This window comes from Mobula birostris, chromosome 3 (assembly GCF_030028105.1).
Source record: "Mobula birostris isolate sMobBir1 chromosome 3, sMobBir1.hap1, whole genome shotgun sequence".
Lineage (NCBI taxonomy): Eukaryota > Metazoa > Chordata > Chondrichthyes > Myliobatiformes > Myliobatidae > Mobula > Mobula birostris.
Genome location: NC_092372.1, coordinates 122,417,075 through 122,431,518, shown reverse-complemented (window position 1 = coordinate 122,431,518; position 14,444 = coordinate 122,417,075). Strand labels below are relative to the sequence as shown.

General features: G+C 44.4%; 1 protein-coding gene across 5 annotated transcripts in view; it reads right to left on the bottom strand.

Moving 5' to 3' along the window:
* Positions 1 to 14,444, bottom strand: part of etv7 (ETS variant transcription factor 7) — an 81,384-nt gene that overhangs the window by 49,696 nt on the left and 17,244 nt on the right. The gene's annotated exons all lie outside the window — the stretch shown is intronic.

Here is a 14,444-nt window from a genome sequence, read left to right as displayed (position 1 = left end):
ATCTCCAGGGATTTTCATGCACAACAGTCTCTAGAGTTTACAGAGTATGATACGACAAACAAAAAAAAATCCAGTGAGCAGCCGTTCTGTGGTTGAAAACACCTCGTTCATGAGACAGATCGGAGGAGAATGTCCAGACTGGTTCAAGCTAGCAGGAAGGTGATAGTAACTCAAATAACCATGTGTTACAACAGCGGTGTGCAGAAGAGCATGTCTGAACACACAACACATGAAATGGAAGGGCTACAACAGCAGAAGACCATGAACGTACACTCAGTGGTACAAGAGGTTATTAATAAAGTGGCCACTGAGTATATATTGACAACAATCAGTCTACTCTCTGGCAGCACGGCCAATAGTTAATTCAATCACACTGTGAAACACCAATATCTCCTCTGCAAGGCAGTGCTGATCATCCCTTGAGGATCTGTTCGGCATTTATGTAACAGGAAGCTGGCAAGTGCTTCAGCCTGCCCTCTGCAGAGCACCGACGTGAGGTGGAGGCAATCTGCCTCTCACAGGCAAGTGATCTCAGAGCTGGGCGTGCTGGCTGCAGATCTGGGATGAGCTCCATGTCGCAGCTCACACAGAAGCCAAAGGTGTGGTCTGATCACACTGGGACTCACCGCATTCTGCTCAATTCTGTCAGTCTACTCCAAAGTGCGCGCTCAAAGTCCCCATTTACTTAAGTGGGGATTCCCAGCACAAATAGGCAGTAAATATACAAATGTATAATCAGACCTTCATGTTTAGATTACTTATTAGTTTTTTTTCCCTTTCCTTCACAGATTGAGTGAGCTGGGGCTTTTCTCTTTGGAATGAAGGAGGATGAGAGATGACTTGATAAAGGTGTACAAGAGGCATAGATTGAGTGGACAGCCAGAGACATTTACCCAGGGTGGAAATGGCTAATATGATGGGGCGTAATTTTAAGGGGATTGGAGGAAAGTATAGGGGGGATGTCAGAGGTGTTTTTTTACACAGAGAGCGGTGGGTGTGTGGAATGCCCTGCCGGGGTGGTGCTAGAGGCTGATACATTAGGGATATTTCAGAAACTCTTAGATAGGCATATGGATGATAGAAAAATGGAGAGCTACGTGGGAGGGAAGGGTTAGATTGATCTTGGAATAGGTTAAAAGATTGGCACAATATTGCTAGCCAAACTGTACTATAATGTTACATTGTATGTTCTGAGTTTTGTTTTATTAACTAAGGCAGTTTAAGTTGTTTTGTGAATGTCCGTTTATATTAGATAAACTCTCTTTATGACCCTATGTACCTGTGACACCATTTTTAAGGCATTATGGACCCGTATCTCCAGATCCCTCTGTTCTATCGCACTCCTCAGTGAGGTCCTGGGAGGCAACTCAAGATACTGATAAACACAAGAGATTCTGCAAACACTGGAAGTCCAGAGCAAGTTGGTGCAGAAAGTCAGCAGAACATGGAGGGGAATAAACAGTTGATGTTTCTGGCCAAGGGCTGTCATCAGACTCTTGAGGGTCTCGGTCTGAAACGTTGACTGTTTATTCATTTCCTAGATGCTGCCTGACCTGACCAGCTGGGTTCCTCCAGCATTTTGTGTATGTTGCCCAAGATACTGGTGATGGGTGGGTTTAGTACCATTACTCTGCAGGGAAGACCAAGCATCAAGAGTCCTGAAGAAGCATCTTGAACTGAAAAGTTGGTGGCCTCTTTCATCTGCATATGCTGCCTGATCCAATGAGTTCCTCCAGTGCTTTGTGATTCCAGTATCTGAAAGTCTCCCTTGTGTCTCCATGAAGGGCTCATTCCTTGTAAGATAATTGATCGCAGAGACAGGGAATAAATGTTGGTAAAGCAGGACAGAGCAAGGAGCAAGAACCCTGTACAAATGGAGAAGACCCAGACTGGTGGATGGTCAGAACATCTGGGACATGACTACTGACAATGAGACAATGTGTTGCATGTGAACTAGAAGAGTTCAAATAGAACTCCTGTGTTGTGTTGAAACAGGACTGGTGATGGTCAGGATTAGTTAGACAGGACTGATGCTGGTCAAGGTTAGTTAGACAGGACTAGTGCTGGTCAGGATTAGTTAGACAGGACTGATGTCGGTCAGGGTTAGTTAGACAGGACTGATGTCGGTCAGGATTAGTTAGACAGGACCGGTGCTGGTCAGGGTTAGTTAGACAGGACTGATGTCGGTCAGGGTTAGTTAGACAGGACCGGTGCTGGTCAGGGTTAGTTAGACAGGACTGATGCTGGTCAGGATTAGTTAGACAGGACTAGTGCTGGTCAGGATTAGTTAGACAGGACTGATGTCGGTCAGGGTTAGTTAGACAGGACCGGTGCTGGTCAGGGTTAGTTAGACAGGACTGATGTCGGTCAGGGTTAGTTAGACAGGACCGGTGCTGGTCAGGGTTAGTTAGACAGGACTGATGTCGGTCAGGGTTAGTTAGACAGGACTGATGTCGGTCAGGGTTAGTTAGACAGGACCGGTGCTGGTCAGGGTTAGTTAGACAGGACCGGTGCTGGTCAGGGTTAGTTAGACAGGACTGATGTCGGTCAGGATTAGTTAGACAGGACCGGTGCTGGTCAGGATTAGTTAGACAGGACCGGTGCTGGTCAGGGTTAGTTAGACAGGACCGGTGCTGGTCAGGGTTAGTTAGACAGGACTGATGTCGGTCAGGATTAGTTAGACAGGACCGGTGCTGGTCAGGGTTAGTTAGACAGGACCGGTGCTGGTCAGGGTTAGTTAGACAGGACTGATGTCGGTCAGGATTAGTTAGACAGGACCGGTGCTGGTCAGGATTAGTTAGACAGGACCGGTGCTGGTCAGGGTTAGTTAGACAGGACCGGTGCTGGTCAGGGTTAGTTAGACAGGACTGATGTCGGTCAGGATTAGTTAGACAGGACCGGTGCTGGTCAGGGTTAGTTAGACAGGACCGGTGCTGGTCAGGGTTAGTTAGACAGGACTGATGTCGGTCAGGATTAGTTAGACAGGACCGGTGCTGGTCAGGGTTAGTTAGACAGGACTGATGTCGGTCAGGATTAGTTAGACAGGACTGATGTTACAGCAGAGACCGGAGTCAGAAATCGGCTGACTTCCCAGCAGCTGTGATCCACGCTCAACTCCCTCTTTTTCTTTCTTTATTAATCTTTTTATTGATTTAAAAGGAACATAAATACAAACAAGAGGAGAATTATCTCAGATATATATATATCAATAACAATACCAACTGAGATTGATATAGACATTATCAACATTATACATAGTGTTTTTTAGGCATCCGTTAGTCTCATAAGACCATGGATTTGCGCCTTGGAAGGTTTCCAGGGCGCAGGCCTGGGCAAGGTTGTATGGAAGACTGGCAGTTGCCCATGCTGCAAGTCTCCCCTCTCCACACCACCAATGTTGTCCAAGGGAAGGGCATTAGGACCCATACAGCTTGGCACCGGTGTTGCCACAGAGCAATGTGTGATTAAGTACCTTGCTCAAGGACACAACACACCGCCTCAGCTGCGGCTGGAACTAGCGACCTTCAGGTCACTAGACCGACGCCTTAACCACAGAGTGTTAAGCTAGTATATAATATATAAAAAAGAAAACAGCAATTCTCCTCTTATCAGTTCATAAAGAGGAAAAACAAAACTTTGGACTTTAAATGAAGAAAAAAACCCCACTACACTATACAAAAAAAAGGGACTGGGCAGTCCATTCTGAGGATACGATCAAACAAAAAGAAAAACTTTCTGATCAAATCAAAAACTTCAAAAAAAAAAGAATTGGAAGTGCAATAAATCAAATTAAATGAAAATATTGAATAAAAGGTCCCCAGATTTGCTCAATTTTTTTTTTGGCGTGTGCCTGCATGTCTGCATGTCCGTGCGTGCGTCTGTGATGATGTCTTTTTCATGGCTTCTTACAAGGCGCAAAGCGAGAGACAGAGAGACTGTGTGCCACGCCACTTCTCACACAGACATTTTTGCAGTATTTTTCCCTTTAGTTTACGAGGTCGAGTTGCGATCTTGACACTCAACCCGGCACGGATGGAAAGCGTACTCGGGGGCAGACCCGACTGGTTTCGAACCCGGGAACCTTCGCTCCTGGGTCCGGCGCTGGTGTCGTTGCACCACCAGCCGACCCAGATTTGCTCAAGTTTAAAGGATGTATCAAATGTCCGACTTCTTATTTTCTCTAAACTTAAACAGGACATAATGGAGGAAAGCCAATAAAAATTCCCTCACCTCTTCTGTACACACAGCACAGATACATGCAGCATAGATTGCAACACATATGAGCTGTGCTTGCCCTCAGTGTGAATCTGAGCAATTGACAACCAACGAAGAACTTCGGAAATGCAGAAAAACTGGTCAGACAATTAATAACCACAGAATTATGGCATCGTTACTGAGTAGATTCGGGATTTCAATTTATTTTTTAATGTACAAGTGGTGTACAGGAGCTTTCAGAGACAGTGAGGATTCAGTTGTACCTCCTACAGGAAGAGCTGCGTATTTACCCTACACACTGTGGCCACTTTATTAGGTACACCTAATTAATGCAAATATCTATTCAGACAATCATGTGGCAGGAAGTCAATGCATAAAAGCATGCAGACATGGTCAGGAGGTTCAGTAGTTGTTTAGACCAAACGTCAGCATGGAGAAGAAATGTGATCCAAGTGACTTTGACCATGAATGATTTCTGGTGCCAGATGGGGTGGTTTGAGTATCTCAGAAACTGCTGATCTCCTGGGATTGTGACACACAACAATCTCTAGAGTTTACAGACAATGGTGCGAGAAACAAAAACCATCCAGTGAGTGGTAGTTCTGTGGATGAAAGCACCTTGTTAATGAGAGAGGTCAGAGGAGAATGACCAGAGGTTCAAGCTGACAGGAAGGTGACAGTAGCTCAAGTAACCACATGTTACAATAGTGGTGTGCAGAAGAACATCTCTGAACACAGAACTCGCCAGTCGAAGTGGATGGACTACAGCAGCAGAAGACCACAAACATACACTCAGTGGGCACTCAAGAGAAAACTGAAAAGGTGGCCCCCAAGTGTACGTTGAAACATACAGTGGAATATGTTGTTTGTGTCTACAGCCAACACAACCTAGGGACATGCTGAGGGGCCGCCCGCGAGTGCCGCCACACATTCTGCTGACAACATAACATGCCTACAATGCTCGGCAGAAGCACACAGAACACAACAAGCCGGCACAATAACAAGGGTTGTGAATTAAAGCCATTGAACTCACTCTGAGCAAAGTCAGTCCCAGCAACACTGTGCCACCAAACCCTGCCCCAGCCTCCACAAACACAGTACTGGATCACAAACACTTACTGGTGTCTTCCTTATAGGCAGGTCCCTCAGGGCTGATGGGGTCAGTGAGAGAACAGCTCATTGTGTTACAGAGGGCCCAGTCTGAGAGATAATGAGATTAGATGATCCCTGGTCCTCTGGTTTCCGATCTCTGAATATGGATACATCACATCTGCATTCACATTCCTTGTCTTAGGGATTGTTCTAGTTAACCTTGTATCCACGTCCTTTGCATCCTCCCTAACACCCGTTTTCTTCTCACTTCTCCAGTTATATCAAAGAATCTTCAGCCGTGCATCTCCTTCTGCAGACCCTGGCTGACCTGCTGAGTATTTCACAGCCTTTCCAATTGCTGTTCAGATCCCACCCAGAACTGAGCTGGGCATTGGCCATGACCGCACCAGTGGTTCAGCAGAACTCCCTTCCCTTCCCGGACAGCTTCCTGAAACTGTTCTGCCGAGAGAAGGTAGACTGAACTCTGTCAGGTGTGTGAAATTTAGTGTACAAGAATGTGAAGTGAGGAGCACAGACACAGAAAGGTGGTATGACCAATTCAAAAGTTTCAGAGCCTGGAGACAAGGGAGCAGAATTCTCGGTCCATTGAGTCTGCTCCACCATTCCATTATGGTTGATTTATTATCCCTCTCAATCCCATTCTCCTCCCTTTCCCTGTAAACTTTGACGCCATGACTGATCAAGAACCTACTAACCCACACTTTAAATAGACCCAGCTCACTGCTCTGCGATGTTTGCTCCGCTCTCCACGCCACTGAGGCTGAGGGCCTGCTCTGGACTTTCGGTCTATGAACTCACTTTCATTCTGAATGCAGTTTCTTGTTTTCATTCTTTGCATGATTTGTGCTTCTTTTCTCTCTCTTTCTCTGCACTTTGGGTGTTTGTTAACGGGTTCTTTCGGGTTTCTCATTTTGTTGCTGCCTGTAAGGAGATGAGTCTCAAGGTTGTATAATTTATATATGCTTTGATAATAAATGTACTTTGAACTTTGAGGGAGATCCACAAAGGAGAAAGGACACTTAGAATATATAAAATAGAACATTACAGTATTCAGTCCACGATTTTGTACAGACCTTTTAATCCACTCTAAGATCAATCTAACCCTTCTATCCTAGAAAGCCCTCCATTTTTCTATCATCCATGTGCCTATCTGAGGGTTTCTTAAATATCCTTAATGTATCTGCCTCGACCACCGACCCATGCACCCACCACTCTCTGTGTGATAAACTAAACTCTGACTTTCATCCAATCACCTTAAAATCGTGCCCCCCCCCCACCCCCGATTAGCCTAGTCCACCCTGGGTAAAGTCTCTAGTTGTCTGCTCAGTCTATGCCTCTTTTCATCTCAAACAACTTGTGCACAAGTATTTGAGGTTGAGACAATGATTAAACGTGCACTCAATGACCCTTTATTAGATACCTCTTGTACCATATAAAGTGATCACAGGAGTGGAACACGTTATGGTCTTCTGCTGTGGCAGCCCATCCACTTCAAGGTTCGATGTGTTGTGCAGAGATGCTGTTCTACTCACCACTGTTATAACATGTGGTTACTTGAGTTGCTGTCACACTCCTGTCAGCTTGAACCAGTCTGGCCATTCTCCGCTGATTTTACTCATTAGCAAGGCGTTTTCACCCACAGAGCTGCCGCTTACTACATGTTCTTGTTTGTTTTTTGCACCATTCTCTGTAAACTCTAGAGACTGCTGTGTGAGAAAATCCCAGGAGATCAACAGTTTCTGAGATACTCAAACCACTCCATCTGGCACCAATTGTCAAAGTCACTTCAATCACATTTCTTACCCATTCTGATGTTTGGTCTGAACAACAACTGAATCTCTTGACCACGTCTGCAAGCTTTTTATGCATCAAGTTGCCACCACATTATTGGCTGATTAGATATTTGCATTAATGAGCAGGTGTACAGGTGAACCTGTTAATGTGGCCACAGAGTGTACAGACTGAAACACAGTGCATTGGGCTCATGCACAGAGAACACTGAATGGCTGTTTAAATAGATGCATAATGCACAATTCTAACAAGGTTATGTTGAATCTTTATTAAATGTTTTTTCATCACCAAACTGTCACCATGTCAGTAAATGTTTCCTTAATTATGTCCCATGACGACACATGACTCACCTCATTCCTGGAAACGGGTGTCAAGGCACACTCCTGTGCTAGGGTTAAAAAGTATCGAGAGAGAAGTTCTTCCAAATGCGTCAGAAATTCTTCTCCTTCCCTCTTTTACACTGACACCACCATATCATCTTCAGGGAAAAGAAGCTCTATTTTCACAACTCAATTCTCTGCGCTCCTTTCCTGTTTTCTTACATTACAGAAGCCTCTCTCTCACACATTATCTTCCTCAAATACCTACCACCTGGAGGTAGTCAGTGCCCAGCCAGGGCTCTGTGGTCACCACATGTACCTTGCATTCACCAATCCACCAGCTTCATTTGCTACACTGAATGCACGGTGAAAGTCTGCTGCCTTAGTCACACCACACTCGGAGTACTGTGAGCGGTTTTGGGCCCTTATCTAAGAAAAGATGTGCTGACATTGGAGAGGGTCCAGAGGAGGATCACGGGAATGAAAGGGTTAACATATAAGGATGATTTGTTGGCTTTGGGCCTGTACTAGCTGAGTTTAGAAGAATGGTTGGTGGGGGGAGGGGGCCGGGGAGTGAATTTCATTGAGACCTATCGATATTGAAAGGCCCAGATAGAGTGGATGTGGAGAGGATGTTTGTTCTATTGCAGGAGTTTAGGACGAGAGAACACAGGCTCAAAGTAGAAGGATGTCCCTTTAGACCAGAGATGAGGAGGAATTTCTTTAGTCAGAGGTGGTGAATCTGTGGAATTCATTGCCACAGACGGCTATGGAGGCAAGTCCTTGGGTACATTTAAAGCGGAGGTTGATAGGTTCTTGATTAGTCAGAGCGTCAAAGGTTACGGAAAGAAGGCAGGAGAATGAAGTCGAAAGGGATAATAAATCAGCCATGATGGAATGTTGGAGCAGACTCAATGGGCCGAATGGCCCAATTCTGCTCCTACTGTATCTCTATGGTCTCACGACCTCACTATTCCTCTTTTGCATGATTTATTTATCTTTTATTGTAACTTATGGTCATTTGTCATGCCTGCACTCGACAGAACAACATATTTCACTGCAGTCACCGTGAGCCCAATTCTGATCTCCCTCTTCGATCAGAAACCTGAGAAGATGCGGCTCACTCAGGGTTCGTCGACTGAGTAGAAAAGGCAGCTTGGAGCACTGAGCAGTGGCCAATCAGAGATCAGAAGGCTGAAAAGATGCAGCTCACTCAGGTTCGGTGCTTTAATTGGCAAGGACAAATTAAAGCAAGGCAGTGGCAAGTGGAGCGGCCTTTGTGGGAGTGGTCAGATTTAGAGTGGAGATGTTCTAGCCTTTAGCTATTTGAGGCCTCAGCAAGGAGAGGCTTCAATGAGAAGGCAAAAAAGCTGTAGGTAGAGATTCCCCCTCCCCTCCAATAGTTTATTATTCTTCTGTCTTTATATATGCTCAGTTAGAACAGTAGAGATGCCAGGCAAGATAGTGGAATCTTGTGGGATGTCAGAAGGCAGGGAAACCTCCAGTGCCCCTGATGACCACAAATGCGAAAAGTGTATCCAGCTGAAGTTTGTAACAATCTGCGTTAAGGAGTTGGAGCTGGAACAGGATGAACGCCGGATCGTTCGGGAGGCTGAGGGGGTGATAGGACAGAGAGAGATACTTACACCAAAGGTGCAGGACACTGGAAACTGGGTTCCCTGATGGTATGTTGCCTCCCGTGTGCCAGGATCCAGGGCACTTCAGATCGACTCCTCAGCATTTTAAGTGGGAAGGTGAACAGCCATAGGTCATGGTCCAAAGACATGGGTAGGAGGAGTGATGAGGTTCTGCATAGTAAGTTCAGGGAGTTAGGTGCTAATTTAGAGGGCAGGAACTCCAGGGTTGTGATCTCAGCATTGCTACCCCTGCCACGTGCAAGTGAGACCGGAAATATGAAGATCATACAGTTTAACACATGGCAGGGGTAGCAAGGAGTTGGTGTAGGAGGGAGGTCATAAGATTTTTGGATCATCAGGCTTTCTTCCAGGAAAGGCAGGACCTGTACAGAAGGGACGGTTTGCCCCTGAACTGTAGAGGGACTACAATCCTAGTGTGGGAAGGTTTGCTGGTGCTGCACGTTGGGGTTTAAACCTGAGTTGCAGGGGGATGGGAACCAGAGTGGCAGAACAGATAGTGGAGACAGATGTTGTTAAGAATTCATACAAAGTCTGAAAAAGAAATCCGGGGGGTGCTAAAAGAAGGCATGAAGCTTCCCTAGTAGAAAAAGTGAAGGAGAATCTACAGATATGTTAAGAGCAAAAGGATTGCCAGGGACAACATTGGTCCTCTGGAAGATCAGAATGGTAACCCATGCATAGGACCAAAAGAGATGGGAATTTTTTGTGAATTTTTTGCATCTGTATTTACTCAGGAGATGAACACAGAGTCTATAGAAGCAAGGCAAAGTAGCATCAACTACATGGACCCTAAACAGATGACGGAGGAGGAGGCAAATTAGGGTGGATAATTCCAAAGAGCCTGAGAAGGTGTTTTTGCTCAGACCCTGAGGAAGGCAAGTGCAGAAATTGCCGGAGTCCTTGCAGAGATATTTAAATCATCCTTAGTGACAGGTGAGATACCACAGGATTGGAGGCTAGCCAATGTTGTTCTGCTGTTTAAGAAAAGCTCTAAGCAGAAAGCAGTAAGTTACAGGATGACATCAGCAGTGGGAAAATTTTTGGAAGGTATTTATATGGAATGTAATTATATGGAAGTTATTGCCCTATGTAAAATAATAAAAAAAAATAATATTCTAAGGGACCAGAACTATGTGTATTTAAATAGATGCGGACTGATTAAGGATAGCCTGCAAAGCTTCATGCATGGTAGGTCGTGTCTAACCTATAATAAGAGTTTTTCGAGGAAGTTACCAGGAAAGTTTATGAATGAAAGGCAGTGGCTTTAGCAGCACATTTGACAATATTCCACATGGGTGTTTGGTCCAGAAGGTTCAGTCACTCAGCATTCAAGATGAATTTGTAAATTGGATTAGACATTGGCTTTGTGGGAGAAGCCAGAGAGTGGTAGTAGATGGTTGCCTCTCTGACTGGAGGCCTGTGACTAATGGAGTGTCGCAGGGATTGGTGTTGGGTCTGTTGTTGTTTGTCATCTATATCAATGATCTGGATGATCATGTGGTTAACTGGATCAGCAGATTTGCAGATGACACCAAGACTGGGGGTGTGGTGGACAGTGAGGAGGACTATCATGGCTTGTAGAGGGATTTAGACCAGCTGGAAAAATAGGCCGAAAAATAGCAGATGGAATTTAATGCAGGCAAGTGCAAGTGTTGCACTTCAGTAGGACCAACCAGGGTAGGTCTCACATAGTGAATGGAATAGATTCATAATTTGTTGAAAATGGTGTCACAGGTAGACAGGGTTGTAAAGAAAGCTTTTGGCACATTGGCCTTCATAAATCAAAGTATTGAGTACAGGAGATGGGATGTTATGTTGAAGTTGTATAAGACATCGATGAGGCCTAACATGGAATATTGTGTGTAGTTTTGGTGACCTACCTACAGGAAAGATGTAAGTAAGGTGGAAGGAGTACAATGAAAATTTACAAGGATATTGCCAGGTCCAGACGACCTGAGTTATAAGGCAAGATTGAATAGGTTAGAACTTTATTCCTCGGAATGTAAAAGATTGAGAGGAGATTTGATAGAGGTATACAAATTAGGAGGGGCATAGGTAGAGTAAATGAAAGCAAGCTTTTTCCCCTGAGTTTGGTTGGGACTATAACTAGAGGTCATGAGTTAAGGATGAAAGGTGAATTAAGGGGAACATGAAGGGAAACTTCTTCACTCAGGGGGTTGTGAGTGTGTGGAATGAGCAGCTAGCACAAGTGGTGAATGTGAGTTCGATTTCAACATTTAAGAGAAGTTTGGATGGCAGGGGTGTGCAGATTGATGGGAGCAGGCTGTTTAAATGGTTCAGCATGGACAAGATGGGCTGAAGGGCCTGTTTCTGTGCTGTACTTTTCTATATCTGTAAACAACACTCGTTATCACAGTGACAGTGAGCCTGATTCTGACCTCCCCTCTTTGCCTGCACACTCTCAATCTTCCAAAATGAGCCATCCACATCACGCTCAGCCTTGGGCAGGTGACACTCACATTCCAGAACATGGAGCCCAAGATATTTCCATCGAGCAATATTTTATTTAAAGTTCAAAGTAAATTTTATTATCAAAGTACATATACAGTGGTACGTAAAAGTTTGGGCACCCCTGATCAAAATTTCTGTTACTGTGAATAGCTAAGCGAGTAAAAGATGAACTGATTTCCAAAAGGCATAAAGTTAAAGATGACACATTTCTTTAATATTTTAAGCAAGATAACTTTTTTTATTTCCATCTTTTACGTTTCAAAATAACAAAAAAGGAAAAGGGCCCGAAGCAAAAGTTTGGGAACCTGCATGGCAGTACTTAGTAACACCCCTTTTGGCAAGTATCACAGCTTGTAAACGCTTTCTGTAGCCAGCTAAGAATCTTTCAATTCTTGTTTGGGGGATTTTCACCTATTCTTCCTTGCAAAAGTCTTCTAGTTCTGTGAGATTCTTGGGATGTTTTACATGCACTACTCTTTTGAGGTCTATCCACAGATTTTCGATGATGTTTAGGTTGGGGGACTGTGAGGGCCATGGCAAAACCTTCAGCTTGCGCCTCTTGAGATAGTCCATTGTGGATTTTGAGGTGTGTTTAGGATCATTATCCTGTTGTAGAAGCCATCCTCTTTTCATTGTCAGCTTTTTTACAGACGGTGTGATGTTTGCTTCCAGAATTTGCTGGTATTTAATTGAATTCACTCTTCCCTCTACGAGTAATTGAGGCGCAAGCTGAAGGTTTTGCTATGGCCCTCACAGTCCCCCGACCTAAACATTGAGACTCTGTGGATAGACCTCAAAACAGGTGACAGAAGTTTAGGCAGAGGAAAGCTTTGCATCTAGTGACCAGAATGCCATTGGCTTCAATGTAAAGATGCAAAAAAAGGTATGTCTGGTTTGCGGGTTGAGATACTAAATTGAAAAGGGCCAAATTTGATGCTGTCGGAAAGGATCTGGCAAAGTGTGGATTGGGTCAGGCTATTTTCTCACAAAGTTGTACTTAGTAAGAGGGAGGCCTTCAAAAGTGAAATTCTGAGAGTATAAGGCTTGTATATGCCTGTCAGAATAAAAGGAAAAGATAACAAGTGTAGGGAACCTTGGTTTTCTAGAGATATTGAGGCCCTGTAAGAAACAAAAAGAGGTGCATTGCAGGTATAGGCAGGTTGGAAAAAATGAAGTGCAAATGGAGTACGAGAGATGCAAAGGAATGCTAAAGACAGCAATCAGGAGGCATGAGGTTGCCTTAGCTGACAAGATGAAGGAAAATCCAAAGGGATTCTATGCATGGAGCCAAAAGAGATGGGGGAAACCTTAAATGCATATTTTGCAAACACACGAGACAGACACAGAGTCTATAGAAGTGAGGCAAAATGGCATCAACTTCATGGATTCTATCCAGATTACAGAGGACAAGCTATCTTGAGGCAAATCAGGTGGATAAAATTCCCAGGGCCTGACAAGGTGTTCCCTCAGACCCTGTGAGAGGCAAGTGCAGAAATTTCAGGAGACCTAGCAGAGATATTTCAATCAGCCTTAGTGATAGGTGAGGTGCCAGAGGACTGGAGGATAGCTATTGTTGTTCAGGGTTTAAGAAAGGATCTAAAAATAAACCAGGATATTGTAGGCTGGTGAGCCTAACATCAGTACTGGGAAAGTTATTGGAAGGTATTCTATGAGTCCAGATAGATGAGTATTTGGATAGACATGGACTGATTAGGGATAGTCATCTTGGCTTTCTGTGTGGTTGGTTGTGTCCAACCAATTTTATAAAGTTTCTCGAGAAAGTTGCCAGGAAAGTTGATGAAGGCAAGGTAGTGGGTGTTGTCTATGTGGGCTTTAGTAAGGCTTTTGACAAGGTTCCACATGGGAAGTTGGTCAAGAAGATTCAGTCACTCAGCATTCAAGATGAGGTAGTAAAATGGTTTTGACATTGGCTTGATGGGAGAAGCCAGAGAGTGGTAGCAGATGATTGCCCCTCTGACTGGAGGCCTGTGACTAGTAGAGTGCCGCAACTATTGTTGGTTGTCATCTATATCAACAATCTGGATGATAATGTGGTTAACTGGATCAGCAAATTTTCAGATGACACCAAGATAGCGGGTGTCATGGACAGCAAGGCAGACTATTATGGTTCACAGCGGAATCTGGACCAGCTGAAACAAGGCAGATGGAATTTAATGCAGACAAGTGCGAGGTGTTGCACTGCAGTAGAACCAAGCAGGATAGGTCTTACACAGTGAATAGTAGGGCACTGAGGAGGGCAGTAGAACAAAGGGAAATGGGAATACAGGTCCAAAATTCATTGAAAATGGTGTCACTGGTGGATAGGGTCATAAAGAAAGCTTTCGGCACATTGACCTTCAAAATACTGAGTACAGGAGAAGGGATATTATATTGACATTGTACAAGACATTGGTGAGGCCTAATTTGGAGTATTGTGTGCAGTTTTGGTCACCTACCCACAGAAAAGACATAAATAAGGTTGAAAGAGTGCAGGAAAAATTTACAAGGATGGGTCTGGAGGACTTGAATTAAAAGGAAAGATTAAATAGGTTAGGACTTTACTTCTGGGAATGCAGAAAATTGAGGGGAGATTTGAGGAGTAAACTCAGGCATCTCCATCATGGGCACGAGCCTCTCCAGCATCGAGAAAACCTTCAAAAGGTGGTTCCTCAACAAAGCAACATCTACCATTGAGAATGCTCACCGACCAGGACATGCCCTTCTCTCATCACTATTGTCAGGGAGGAGGTGCAGGAGCCCGCAGACAAATGCTCAACAATTCAGGAACAGCTTCTTCCCTTCCACCATCAGATCTCTGAATGGTCCGCGAACTCACAAAAACAACCTTATTTGTCTTTCGCACTGTTTATTTATT